General features: G+C 40.4%; 1 long non-coding RNA gene across 1 annotated transcript; it reads left to right on the top strand.

The window, feature by feature from the left end:
• Window positions 1–964: 964 nt before the first annotated feature.
• LOC140500668 (uncharacterized) lies at window positions 965–12,578 on the top strand. The gene is made up of 3 exons (XR_011965837.1): window positions 965–1,610; window positions 2,820–2,924; window positions 11,450–12,578. It is a non-coding gene; the product is annotated as an uncharacterized lncRNA (long non-coding RNA).
• The last annotated feature ends 1,107 nt before the right edge of the window (window positions 12,579–13,685 follow it).

The following is a 13,685-nucleotide window of genomic DNA, read 5'->3' as shown; positions in this document are numbered from 1 at the left end:
ACAAAGAGTCAAACACAACTGAAAAAGGACTGCACAACAATGTGCCAGATACTGCGTTAAGCACTTTATAAATATCTCATTTGATCTTCACAACAACCCTGGGAAAGAAGTACCCCATTTTACAGTTGAGATAACTGAGATGGACAGAGGTTAAGTGACTTTCCCAGAGGTCACACAGTTAGTAATTATCTTAGGCTGCATTTGAATACAGATTTTCCTGACTCCAAGCCTACTGCTCTAGAGACTTGAAATTTATTGGAATCATTGGGTGAAGGACATAGGTCTCAGCTTCCCCATTGAAGATCCCCTTCAGATCTAAGATACAGTTTTGTTTTGTTTTTTACTGGATCAGCAGTTCTATCCTGAAGCAGCATTTTGGGACTAATATGATTGTATTACACAGTATACTGTAGTAGACAGAGTATTGGACAAAGAGTTAAGAAACAGATTCTAATCTCAGCTCTTCCACTAATTAGGCTGCAGTTTTTAAACTTTCTGACCCCTTTACAACAAAAGGACTGGGCTAGGCTGCCTGTAAATTCACTTCATGATTTCACATGCTGGGTGACTAAGTATTGCCACATTGGTGAGAAGCAGGTTCACTCATTAAAAAAAATCACTGGCACTTTAATAGTGCGTTATATATGTTATTTCATTTGGCCCAGTCTGAACATTTTTGCTGCAAAATTTAACTAATGTGCATAGATTGAATATATTCATATTTATACATCTAATTGCACATGGCGGGGTTGATAAAAGGAAATGACATTGTATACATATTGAAAAACAATATCTGATTTAAAAATATCATAAGAGTTGGTATAAACAAATCATAGCTTACAGATGTGTGTGAAATCTGTGAGAGTTCTGTACATTTACTATTTGGAGAGAAGGCTTGGATAGTACGTGGTTTGTTTTCTTTTAATTGTTTGGACTATATGTTCTTTTCATTTTTTGCAGGATAGAGAGCCAAAGGAATTAAGTTACATGGGAGAATATACAAGAGCTCCTTCAGGAAACAAACTTTTAAGAGGAACCATGAGCCCCTGCTCTCACAGGCAGCAAAACCAGCCTGGGTTGGTATGAATGTACACAGTCTTTGTCGCTCAGGTTTATGCAAGGGAGAGAATCATGCTCCCCATGAGTGATCACTTCTCTGCTACATGTTACCACAGTAGACTCCTGCAAGAGGACATGGCCTTGGTGAGAATAGTGTATAAATAAGGTGGAAAGGTGGGGTTTTGTATACTGAGAAAGAAATGATGCCAGAACTCTGCTAGGATCATAGATTTAGAGCTGGAGGACACCTTCAAGATCATTGAGGCCAGTGGTACTCAAGATTTTTCCTTGGCTGTGAGAAATGTCCGTAAACTACAGAAGAATTTAAAGATTCCAGGATATGGTTGCAAGGATGAATTCCACACAGTTCCCAGAAGTTCTAGTGAGAATTTGAACACATTCATGTTCTGCGGAATGGTCTTTGACATTCACTGATCTATGCTGATCTCTTCATTATACAGATGAAGAAACTAAGACTCAGGGGACTTAACCAAGGCTATACAACTATTAAGGGACAGAACCAGGATGCAGACCAAGGTCCTCTCCAAAATGTAATCCTCTTTTCATTATACCTAGTTATCACTACTATGGCATTTAGTCAACAAATATTTATGAAATATTTTCTGCATATCAGGCACTGTTCTAAAGGACTGGGAATAAAAAGAAAGGCTCCACAGTTTCTGCCCTCAAAGAGTGTTAGAAGAGTGTTCCCCTCCTAGAGGGGGAATGACATGAAAATAACTAGGTATATACAAGATGACTAGAGAGTAGAAGGGGGACAATCTGAAAAGAGAAGACACTAGTAGCTGGCGGGACTAGGAAAGGGCTCCTGCAGAAGATGGTCTTTGAGTTGAGTCTTGAAGGAACCAGAGAAACTATGAAGCAAAAGTAAGGAGAGAGGGCACCTCAGGTGTGGGAAATGGCCAGTGTAAAGGCGTGGAGAAAGGTGGTGGAAAAGTGTGTTTAAGGAAGAGCCAGTGGACCAATGTCATTGCATCATATAGTTCATATCACATAGCATATTAAGGTTTTCAAGGACATTGTTTTCTAAAACAACAAATTTTATAGTACAGTTATTATTATCACCCCCCTCCCCACGTTACAGACAAGGAAACTGAGTCTCAAAGAGGATAAGTGTCTTGCCTCAGCTCACATAGCTAATAAATGTCAGGGCTAGAATTCAAACCCAAGTGCCCTCACTCTCAGCCCAGTCCATTTTCCACCACAGCCCCTCCTTGTGTATTGACAAGGGGCAAGAGTCTTTTTGGACTCTTCTCTAGACTTTTGCAGTCTTGAAAGGCCTTGATCACTGGCAATTTTGACAGAAAAAACTGGCAGTCCTTTCCATGCTATGGATGCTTGAAGACTGTCCTTTGGTTTCTGGTCATGGTGTTATAGTGGATAGAGTTGGACCTGGAGGCAAGGAGACTTGACTTCAAATTTAGGCTTAGATGCTTAGTGGCTGTGTGACCCTGGCAAGTCACTTAATCTTTGTTTGACTTAGTTTCCTCACCTGTAAATAATGGGGCTAAGAATAGCCCTTCCTTCCCAGGGTTGTTGTGAGAATCAGATGAGGAAATATTTGCAAAGCACTTAACACAGTGCCTGCTACAAAGTGCATGGCATATAAATGGTGGTGGTGGTGGTGGTAGTGGTGGTTGTTTTTGTTAATCTTTGTAGTCATCTGCTGGATCTGCCTTGTGTTCTCTCCCAACATGTCTAACACTGCTTCTCTAAAAGAATCCTCTTACTTTAATCAGGGCTTGGAAGTTTGGTTTTTCTACTGTCGTGGCTGCCAACCAACATTTTTGCTACAGTTATATTATATGGCATGAAGCTGTGCCTTGCTTCAACTTGACAGACAGGTAAGAGAAAAATGCTTTTAACTGAATAGAGGCAATGAATTAAGCTCCCCCTGGAGCATGGGGACTGGATTGCATAAACCTAAGCACAGTGGATTTATTAACGGTTTCATGTGAAATTCATTAACCAATCAACTGACAAGCATTTATGAAACACCCACTTGATGACTGGCAGCAAGCCCAGTGCTGGGTATGCAAATACCAGAGTGAGACAGTCCCTGTCCTTTTAAATAGCCTACATTCTATTGGGTGGACCCAACATATGGGAAGATATGTGGAAGTAAATGCAAGGTATTTGCAAAATAAATACACCACAACTTGGGGAGAGTACTAATACTTAGAATTAAGAAAGACCTTCTGATGAAAGTGGCATTTGAGTTGAGCCTTGAAGGAGCTAAGGGTTCCAAGTGTGGGAGGTGAAAAGGAAGAACATGCCAGGAATGTCCACAAAGGCAAAGAGGTGGGAGATGGTATGTTGTGTACAACGCTGATAGGGTCATCAAATCCAACCTCCTCAGTTGAAGAAATTGAGGCCCAGAAAAGTTGTGATTTTTCCAAAGTCACACACTTAGGGAGTGGCTATCAATATTTGAACTCTTGTCCTCTCACTATAAATTTAACAGTCTTTACCCTCTTCTTCCCACCCTCCCAAATAAGCAATCAGGCCAGTTTGGCCAGAGTGTAGAGTGACTGCAGAAAATAATGTACAACCAACCAGGAAAGACAAAATGGAAACTTTCCCCCATACAGCTGTATACTTTTCAACACATTTTTACCCTCACCTTCCACTCCATTGGAAAGACTTGCCTAGGGTCATACAACTGGTGAGTGTCTGATGCCAGATTCGAACTCAGGTCTTCCTGACTTCAGGCTTGGGCTTTATCCACCGAGCCACTCAACTGCCCAGTGAAAGGAGCTAGAGTGGGAGGGAGGGTGGGGGAGGAGGAGATGGGGGGATGCACCACTGCACCAACACGACCAGAAGCCAAAGGACAGTCTTCAAAGTGTTCAAGCATCCACAGCATGGAAAGAACTGCCAATTTTTTCTGTCAAAATTGCCAGTAGTCAAGGCCTTTCAAGACTGAAAAAGACTAGAGAAAAGTCCACGAAGACTGAGGGGAGAATTGCTCCTTGTCCCCTGTCAATACACAAGGAGGGGCTATGGTGGAAAAAGGACTGGGCTGAGAGTGAGGGTACTTGGGTTTGAATTCTAGCTCTGACATTTATTAGCTATGTGAGCTGAGGCAAGACACTTATCCTCTTTGAGACTCAGTTTCCTTCTCTGTAACATGGGGGTGATAATACTTGTACTATTAATAACAGGTAGGAAGGACAGGGATTATTATCCTTATTTTACCATTATAGAAAGGGAGGGTTATAAAGGTAAAATGACTACCAATTCTGTGAAGTTTGAATTCAGTCAAATAGCTGCACTTGAGGACCTAGAGGACCTTATGTGGCCTCAAAACTGCAGATTCCTCATTCCTAAGCTCTAGCTGAGTTAGAGAAAGATAGAAAGACAGACTGACACATAGACACATGGATGTTAGATAGACAGACAGACAACTAGATAGAACATGTATAGCTAGATAGAATGTTTACTATGTGACACCCCAAATATTCACACAGACTATCTGTGCCCAATCTGTAGTAGAGCATTCCGAGCTCGTATTGGTCTAATCAGTCACAATAGGACACACTGAAACTTGACTTTATCACGGTGATGTCATTTTGGTCCTTTTCGAGAATGAAGGACAACAACCTATGTGCCAGGCACTGTACTATGTGCTAAGGATAAAAATTAAAACAACCTAGAGAGTCCCTGCCTTCACAGAGCTTTCATTGCAATGGAGTAAGACAGCAAATAAAGGGATTCTGGAAAATGGGGGTGGGGTGGGATGGGAAAGGTAATCATGAAAAATGGTGGTAAAGAGATTGTTGCATGGAGGTTGGGGCCCTGGCTAGAGGAGGCCAAAAGTTCACTTATCAGACTGAAGAGAACAAGGAGTAGAGTCTAAATTTCCAGGGGCATCAAAGATGGAAGGAGGGAAAATGGGGCCATAGTATGGAGACAGCAAGAAAGAAGCCTGGATTTCAAGTCAGAAGGCATAGGCTAGAATCCCAGCTCTGCCATTTAGTGGCCATGTGACCTTGAACAAGTGCCTGCTCTGAATCTCTGTTTCTTTATTGGTCAAATGGGAAGGTTAGACTAGATATGCTCTAAGGTCCCTTGAAGATCTAAATGTAAATTTTCTTGCACTGAATTTTCAGCTTGCCAATTTACATTGATGTGGAAGCAGCTCAAAGGCCATGATAGCAAGGCATCCTCTCTGGTCCATCCTACCACACTGAAATGGACGCACATTTCTGATATCTGGGGAACTGGCCTAGTTAAATTTGAAGAGATTCATCATCAAGTGAACTGCAGTGTGATGAATTTATCAGCCACAGTTCACCCAAAAAGATCAAGCCAACAAATCCTAGGGGAGTTGTCGTATTTATTGACCAAGTGGAGAAACATCCCATATTGGCAAAACCACATACCACTGAAATAACAGGTAGGAAGGGAAGAGATTATTATCCCTAGTTTAGAGTTATGGAAATGGAGGCTTATAAAGGTAAAATAATTTTACCAAGGTCACCTAGTAGATGGAGAGCTAGAAACTATATCTCGTTACACCTACGATTAGGCAGCTAGGTGGTGAAGTAGATAAGAGTGCTAGATCCAGAGTAAAGAAGACCTGAGTTCCAATCCAGCCCAAGACATTTACTAGCTGTGAGACCCTGGACAAGTCATTTAAACTCCATCTCCCTGAGTTTCCTCAGTTATAAAATAAGGATCATAACAATGCTGACTTCCCAGTATCAAATGAGATAATATTTGTAAAGTGCTTAGCTTGACATATACTCGACACTTAATAAAGGCTTGTTCCGTTCCCCTAAACCCAGGGCTCTTATCATTGAACCACACATTCTTCCTTCTCCTCCTTTCCCCCTCCGTATATATCACTGAAATTGCCCATGCCCAGAATTTCCTCTTCTACTTCCCTCCACATCCCCACTTCCATGTCTCTCTTTACGATCAGACATTGCCTTACCATCTTTCAGACACTATATAAGGAAGTTACAAAAACAGTAGTCACTAAGGACAAAACTTCAGGGAGAATGAGAATAGAGGGTGGAAAAGAGGATTTCCCACTGCATGCCTGGAAGAGCCCATTTTTCCCCGAAGCAAAGGGCTCATTATCCCTTTATTTTAAAAATAGTTCCCTTTCTAGTAGCAGCCAGGTTTCCAAGTTTCAAGCCCAATCCTGCCACCCTGTGTGATATTTAACTCCCACTGAGAAGTGCAGTGGGGCCACTTAAATCTGCAGAAGCCCAGCCCCTGTGAGTAGAGACACTGCCCACCCTGAAGCTTCCTCCACCAGCTATAGTCCTCTCGTGAATATTAACTGAGCAGCTGACATATGGACACCATTCATCATCTTTGTGAGAGAGTAACACCCAAAGTAAACACTTGGGAGGGTAATTGGCTGTTACAACATCCATGCATTACAGGATCATTGTATGCCTTTCCCTGATTCTTATAAAATGGAAGAGAAAAGAAGCTTTCTTTTTTACTGAGTACAATGAAGTCTCATGTACAACACAAGTTTCCTATTTTTCAGCAATGACAGTGGAAACAATGTTTCATTTCCCTCTCCCCTCACTCACCCCCCCAAAAAAAAGGAAAAGAGAGGGAAAGGGAAAGCAAAGAAAAGAGGAAAAAACAGGAGAGAAAGGGAGAAGAGGGAAGAGAAAAAAGGGGAAGGGAGGGTAGATGAGAGGAAAGAAGAAAAGAAGAAGGGACAGAATAAAAGAGGAGGGGAGGAGAGGAAAGGAGAAGAAAGAGGAGGAGAAGGGGGGAGAGGATGGGAAAAGAGAGAAGGGGAGAAGAAAAGAAGAGGCCTATTTTTAAAATTAAATTTACTTATTTATTTTTAGTTTTCAACATTCCCTTTCATAAGATTTTAAGTTCCAAATTTTCTCCCCATCCCTCCCACCCTCTCCATCCCAAGATGGCATGTAATTTTATCTAGGCTCTACATACACATTCATATTAAACCTATTTTCACATTAATCATGTTGTAAAGAAGAATTAGAACCAATGAGAAAAACCATGAAAAAGATGAAACAAACAAAAAAGAGAGAGAGCAAATAGTATGTTTCAATCTGCATTCAGACTCCACGGTTGTTTTTCTGGATGTGAATTTTCCATCATGAGCCTTTTGGAGTTGTCTTTGATTACTAAGAAGAGATAAGTCTATCAAAGTCATCACACAGTGTGACTGTTACTATGTACAATGTTCTCCTGGTTCTGCTCACTTCACTCAGCATCAGTTCATATATGTCTTTCCAGGTTTTTCTGAAGTCTGTCTGTTCATCATATCTTACAGAACAATAGTATTCCATTACATTCATATACCACAACTTGTTCAGCCATTCCCCAATTGATGGCCATCCCCTGTATTTCTAGTTGTTGGCCACCACAAAAAAAGCTGCTACAAATATTTTTGTCCATGTGGGTCCTTTTCCCATTTGTATGATCTCTTGGGGATACAGCCCTAGAAGTGGTATTGCTGGGTCAAAGGGTATGCACATTTTTATAGCACTTTGGACATAGTTCCAAATTGTTCTCCAGAATGGTTGGATCAGTTCACAACTCCACCAATTAGTTCCACCAATTAGTGTTTCAATTTTGCCACATCTCCAACATTTATCATTTTCCTGTTTTGTCATGTTAGCCAATCTAATAGGTGGGATGTGGTACCTCAGTGTTGTTTTGATTTGCATTTCTATAATCAGTAGTGATTTAGAGCACTTTTTCATATGACTATAGATAGTTTTAATTCCTTCATCTGAAAACTGCTTGTTTGTATCTTTTGACCATTAAGCAATTGGGTAATGACTTGTATTCTTATAAATTTGACTCAGTTCTCTATATATTTTAGAAATGAGGCTTTTATCAGAAACAGTGGTTGTAAAAATTCTTTCCTAGTTTTCTGCTTCTCTCCTAATCTTGGTTTCATTGGGCTTTGTTTGTGCAAAAACTTTTCAATTTAATGTAATCAAAATTATCCATTTTGCATTTCTTAATGTTCTCTATCTCTTGTTTGGTCGTAAATTCTTCATTTCTCCATAAATCTGACAGATAAACTATTCCTTGCTTTCCCAGTTTGTTTGTAATATCAGTCTTTATATCTAAATCATGTATCCATTTTAACTTTATTTTGGTGGAGAGGACTTTGGGTTTATCAAACAGTAGATTACTATAGTGATTAACTACCCTCTTGTGTACCTAACCTATTCTACTGATCCACCACTCTATTTCTCAGCCAATACCAAATAGTTTTGATGACTACTACTTTATAATACAATTTAAGATCTGGTATGACTATGCCACCTTCCCTTGTATTTCTTTTCATTAATTCCCTTGATATTCTGGATCTTTCGTTCTTCCAGATGAATTTTGTTATTATTTTTCTAGCTCTATAAAATGTTTTTTAGTAGTTTGTTATGGGAAGAGGTCTAACTATTAAAGCAATACCATAGAGAGAACTGGGGCGGGGCACTATGTATCTTGTCTCATATAAATATTTGAGGAGATTATTTAATCTATTAAAGCTGCAACTGAGGCCTACCACATAATTAAATGTTTGTCACTGAACCCAATTTCCTACCCTTCCCAATTTCCTCCTCCACCAACTTTGACACCAAGAGATCCACTAAATAGGGACTAGGGAATAGAGTGTCATAACTACACAGTCAGCTCATGGTAACATGATATATAATGATGCCATGACACTGGATCCCTTGCTTATGCATCCCTGATCACCCATCGCCACTGACATTCAGAGATTTCTCTGGTGTCTTGTAGGGTTACCTGAACTTTTCAAATTTTTCTAAGGAGTGACAGGAACAGAGCCTACCATCCTATTAATCTAGCAGTGTTCCAAGACTGCTTTTTGGTTGTAGTCTGACCTGCCAAACAAGCTGACACTTTTCAGGGATACGTATAAGCTATAAGATGAATCAGTCAGGTGGCACAATGGATAGAATGCCAGGCTTGGAGTCGGGAAGACTCTTCTTCAAGAGTTGAAATCTGGCCTCAGATGCTTACTAGCTGTGTGACCCTGGGCAAGTCGCTCCAGTATCTCTGCCAAGAAAACCCCAAATGGGGTCATGAAGAGTCAGATGTGACTGAAAAAATGACTAAACTGAAAACTGTAAGAAGGGAAACTTGGATGAAAATAGTTGAGCCGTCTTCTGACAGCCAGACATCCATTCAATGACATTGGAGAATAGAGAGGAGTCACCTCTGTGCAGTGAGAATACAGACCATGAAGCCTCCTTAGGATCATTGGTTCTTTGTGAAATGATGCAGTCTAATCAAGGATGTGCTGGTGAATATTTAACAACCAGATCTCTTTTTAAAAAAAAAATGGTTAGGCTGTTAAATTTAATCTGCATTAGTAACATTTTCCTTATCACTGTTTTAAGACTAAGAATCAACAAAACAATAAATCAAGCCTTGATACGTAGGATTTGTGGATTCTGAGGAGCTGGGAGGAGCTGGCTCCAGCATGCCCCTGAGGCTAATCCTCTGACCTTAAATTCTAGAGAGGATTGTCACAAACCTTTTGGGGAAACTCTTTAAGGGCCTTTATTTCAGACTGATTAAATCCTATTATCTTCCACTCACTCTCTTGGCTCTTTCCCCTCTGACAGAATGCCAAGAGAAATGTCTTTTCTCCCTGACTCCAAGGGGCTTCTCTCTCTGTTTCTTTCTCTGTCTCTCTGTGTCAACCTCCCTTCCTCCCTCCCTCCCTCCCTCCCTCCTCTCTCTCTCTCTCTCTCTCTCTCTCTCTCTCTCTCTCTCTCTCTCTCTCTCCCTCTCTCTCTGTCTCTCTCTCTCTCTCTCTTCCTCTCTTTCCCCCTCTCCCTGTCCCTGCTTCCTACAGTCAAAAAATGAAAACTGACTTGAGTGAGGGATAATCCCATGATAGCACCAATACTACATGTCATCAGGCAATGACATTCCATCTGCAAATTATTGCTTGCCTTAATAGGAGAAGCATTTGGGTAAAATGTTGTCATGATAGTAGCACAATCCAAACAGAAAGTGACAATATAAGCTCTATCCTGGCAATTACTTTCTAATAAATAAACTGGCTCAAACACCAATTTTCTCTCCTCTACTAGTAAAAAAAAAAATTCTTAAAAAATATTAGAGACTTCAATAAATAAAAAGTTACCACTAGGTGCAAATCCACTTGTAATTTAATAAGTTCAGGTTTTCTTTATCATTATTAATAACCTCATCCAACAAGCATTTGTTAAGTACCAACTATCTACCAGGCACTGTACTAGGCATTGGGGAAACAAAAATTAAAATGAGACATTTTCTGCCTTCAAGGAATTTGTATTCTAGTAGGAGGAGATTTCATATATATATATATATATATATATATATATATATATATATATATATATATATATATACACATATATACATATATATGCAAATAAGTAATTACAAAAATATACAAAGTAGTTTTTCAAGGCAGAAACAGGAAGGGCACTGCAACAACACATTCATATAGTGCTTTAGGGTTTGTAAAGCAGTATTACCTAGATTTGATTCTTATAAGGTAGATACTCTTATCCCCATTTTGTACATGAGAAACTGAGGCTCAGAAAGATTAAATGACTTGCCTAGGGTCACATAGATAGCTTCTGAGGTAGCATTTGAGCCCAGATCTTCCTGTTCTGATCTGTTAAATTACGCTAAAGGCCTTAGGTCAAACTTGAGTCTTCTTGCTCCCAGTTCTATATCAATGGCAATCCTGTATCCTCTACAAGAATAAAAAATAAATATGTACAGATGAGTATCCATTAAAAGATATTAAAATAATACTGACAGTTACTTATATGGGCATCTAGGTGGTGCATGAAGTCTGGAACCAGGAAGACCTATCTTCCTGAATTCAATTCTGGCCTCAGACACTTAATAGCTATGTGACCCTGGGTAAGTCACTTCACCCTGCTTGCCTCAGTTTCTCATCTGTAAAAATGCACTAGAGAAGGAAATGTCAAGGCACTAAAGTAGTTTTGCCAAGAAAACCCCAAATTGGGGTCATGAAGAGTTGGATTCAACATTTACTTATACGTAGTAGGTGATCACTAGATATTTGTTAAATGAATGAATGAATGACATTTTTAGAGACTCATTTATTTGGATTAAGTTCAGGGGTGGAGCATTACCCCTCTGTAGAATGTTCACAGGTGAACAGGAAGACATATTTTCCTTTATTGAAACCTGTGACTCTAAAAGTTCAAGCCTATCTTTTAAATAATCCATAGCTTATTTTGAATATGTCAGATTAATAATTGGTACTGGAAAGAGAAATATTTGGATCACAGATCATAAAATGCCAGAACTGTAAGGGACCATAGAGATCATCCTGATCAGCTTTCTCTTTTTATAGATGAAGACAATGAGCCCCAGAAAAGTGAAGAAGCTTGGCTAAAATCACACAGGAAGTGTGCAGGAGTCAGAAGCAAAACCCACTCCTCATGAGTCTCATCCAATGTCTTTCCACTGTACTAGCCTGGCTAACTTGTTCAGAAGTGTAATCATTGTTCATAAAGAAATAGAGTCTATCAGGTGTTGCATATTTGGAACATCTCTACAAGAAAAGATCCTCTGAAAATAGCTAAAGTTTCCACTTTAGTGCAAAGCTGAATTTCTGGCTCCTCAGTGCTGGCTGGAAGCAGCACTGGAAGCTATTTAGTTGCCTCAGGGGTAGCTGGAAGGAAAGCCCATGGTCTAAGGGACACTGCTATTCCCAAGACTTTTGGGTTCAGGGTCATGGGCCATCTCTGTCATGGTATAAAGGGTGGAATTAACAGTGGTGGTTTGATTTGCTTAGCACCCTCTGCTTCCAGTCACTCCCTCAGGGTACCTTGCAGCTTCAGTTTGGCTGACTTGCCTGTCCTATTGGTGAAGAGAGTAGTCAACAGCTAGATTTTCACTGCTATGAGGTAATCTTTAAACACTGTATATCCTCTACAGCCTAATACACAGTGCCCTCTACAATTGCATAGATGGTGCACTGGATATGATATTGGGCTTGGAATCAGGAAGAGAGTTGAGTTCAGATATGACCCTAGCAAGTTAGCTGTGTGGCCCAGGGCAAATCACTTTACCTATCTCACCCTCAGTTTCTTCATCTGTAAAATGGGCATAAGAATAGCAACTACCTCACAGGGTTGTTATAAGGATCAAAGGAGACAACATATAAAAGTACTTTACAAATCTCAAATGGTGGGTTTTGCATTAAAAAAAAAAGTTTTCAGAAGAATGAATGACTTTTTTTGAAGAATTTAGGTGAGTGCACCCACCTTCGGTGGTTTTCCTTATATTGAGTGTATTCTTAATAGAATTAATCCAATTTTAGATAAATTAAACATTTTTAAATGTTCTGTTGATGTTTAAAAAAAAAACCATCTCTGTCACTTCCCAAAAACTCATTCCTGTCCCCAAAGCCCTCACTTCTAATAAACAAATAAGGGTTAAGCAAAGGATCTGATACATAGGCTATATCTGATAGTTTATGCCTGGCACGCAGTAGGCACTTAATAAATGTTTATTGATTGATTTATATGCCTCATTCTACATCAGTAGAACACTTCTCCATTCGAAAGTGTATGCTTCAATTTCAGAGTTCAGTAGGCAAGACTGATTATTTCATCAACCTGAGTTGGATGTCTTTTACTATTGTTTTCCTTTAACCTTATTGCAATCATTTCTATGCTCATTTCATTCCTTACCAATGTGAAATAGGTCTTATTAAGAACAAATATTTATCATTGGTCTACTATCTGCAAGTTCCTGTTAACCCGTGAATCCCAATTACTCGGTTTAGTTCCTCTGAAATATTGTACCTCCAAATCAGAGCAAATGTGGAACTCGGAAGAACCCTCGGCCTATCGGAATCGCTTCATGTTCCTTACAGCCAGCTAGCTCAGCCTCCCCAATGACCCTGGGGTGCGCACATCCAACAAGAATTGAGAACACATCAACTCCTCCTCCCCCCTCCCCAGAGACCTTCCGCTCAAAGCCCTCCAACCCCCAACTTCCAGTTCTATGTAAGGTCTTAAAGCGAAAACATGTGTAAAAGGGAAGCTGAAATCCCTTTGGTGGGAGCGATTAGATGCCGATAGTCCTTTAGCCTCTGGGCTAAAGTCTAAGCAGAAGACACTTTGTCTCGGGCTTATTTTCAAGGAAACAGAAGTAATTTGAGGGATGGAAACGCGAAGTGAATGAAGCCCCAAGGCAGGGCAGGGTTAAAGGGAATTTCGGCTCAGAGATTGGGGAGGGGGTACTAGAAAAGGGGGATGTGTATTTCCCACCTGGAGTCCCGAAGGCAAGGATTCCAGTCGAGGCCGCTTAGTGCAGCGGCAGTCTCCACCACCAAGGTCGGCTATCTAGCGGACCCCAAGACCTCGAGCTTAGCGAGCTACTACTTCATTAGTCTTGGAGACTTGGAAGGGGCAGAGCCAAAGGTTGCCGTTTTCAAGGTCGGCTTAGCCAGGTCAGTCAGTCCCTGCTGAGGGCACCCACACCCATACCCACATATACACACGGAACAACCTACAAGCCAGAAGACTAGGGGTGAAGTGAGTGAGACTGGAGAAAGGGGAGACAGGGAGGAGGAGAGG

This window comes from Notamacropus eugenii, chromosome 4 (assembly GCF_028372415.1).
Source record: "Notamacropus eugenii isolate mMacEug1 chromosome 4, mMacEug1.pri_v2, whole genome shotgun sequence".
In the NCBI taxonomy this organism is placed as follows: domain Eukaryota; kingdom Metazoa; phylum Chordata; class Mammalia; order Diprotodontia; family Macropodidae; genus Notamacropus; species Notamacropus eugenii.
This window is presented reverse-complemented; position numbering and strand designations above follow the sequence as displayed.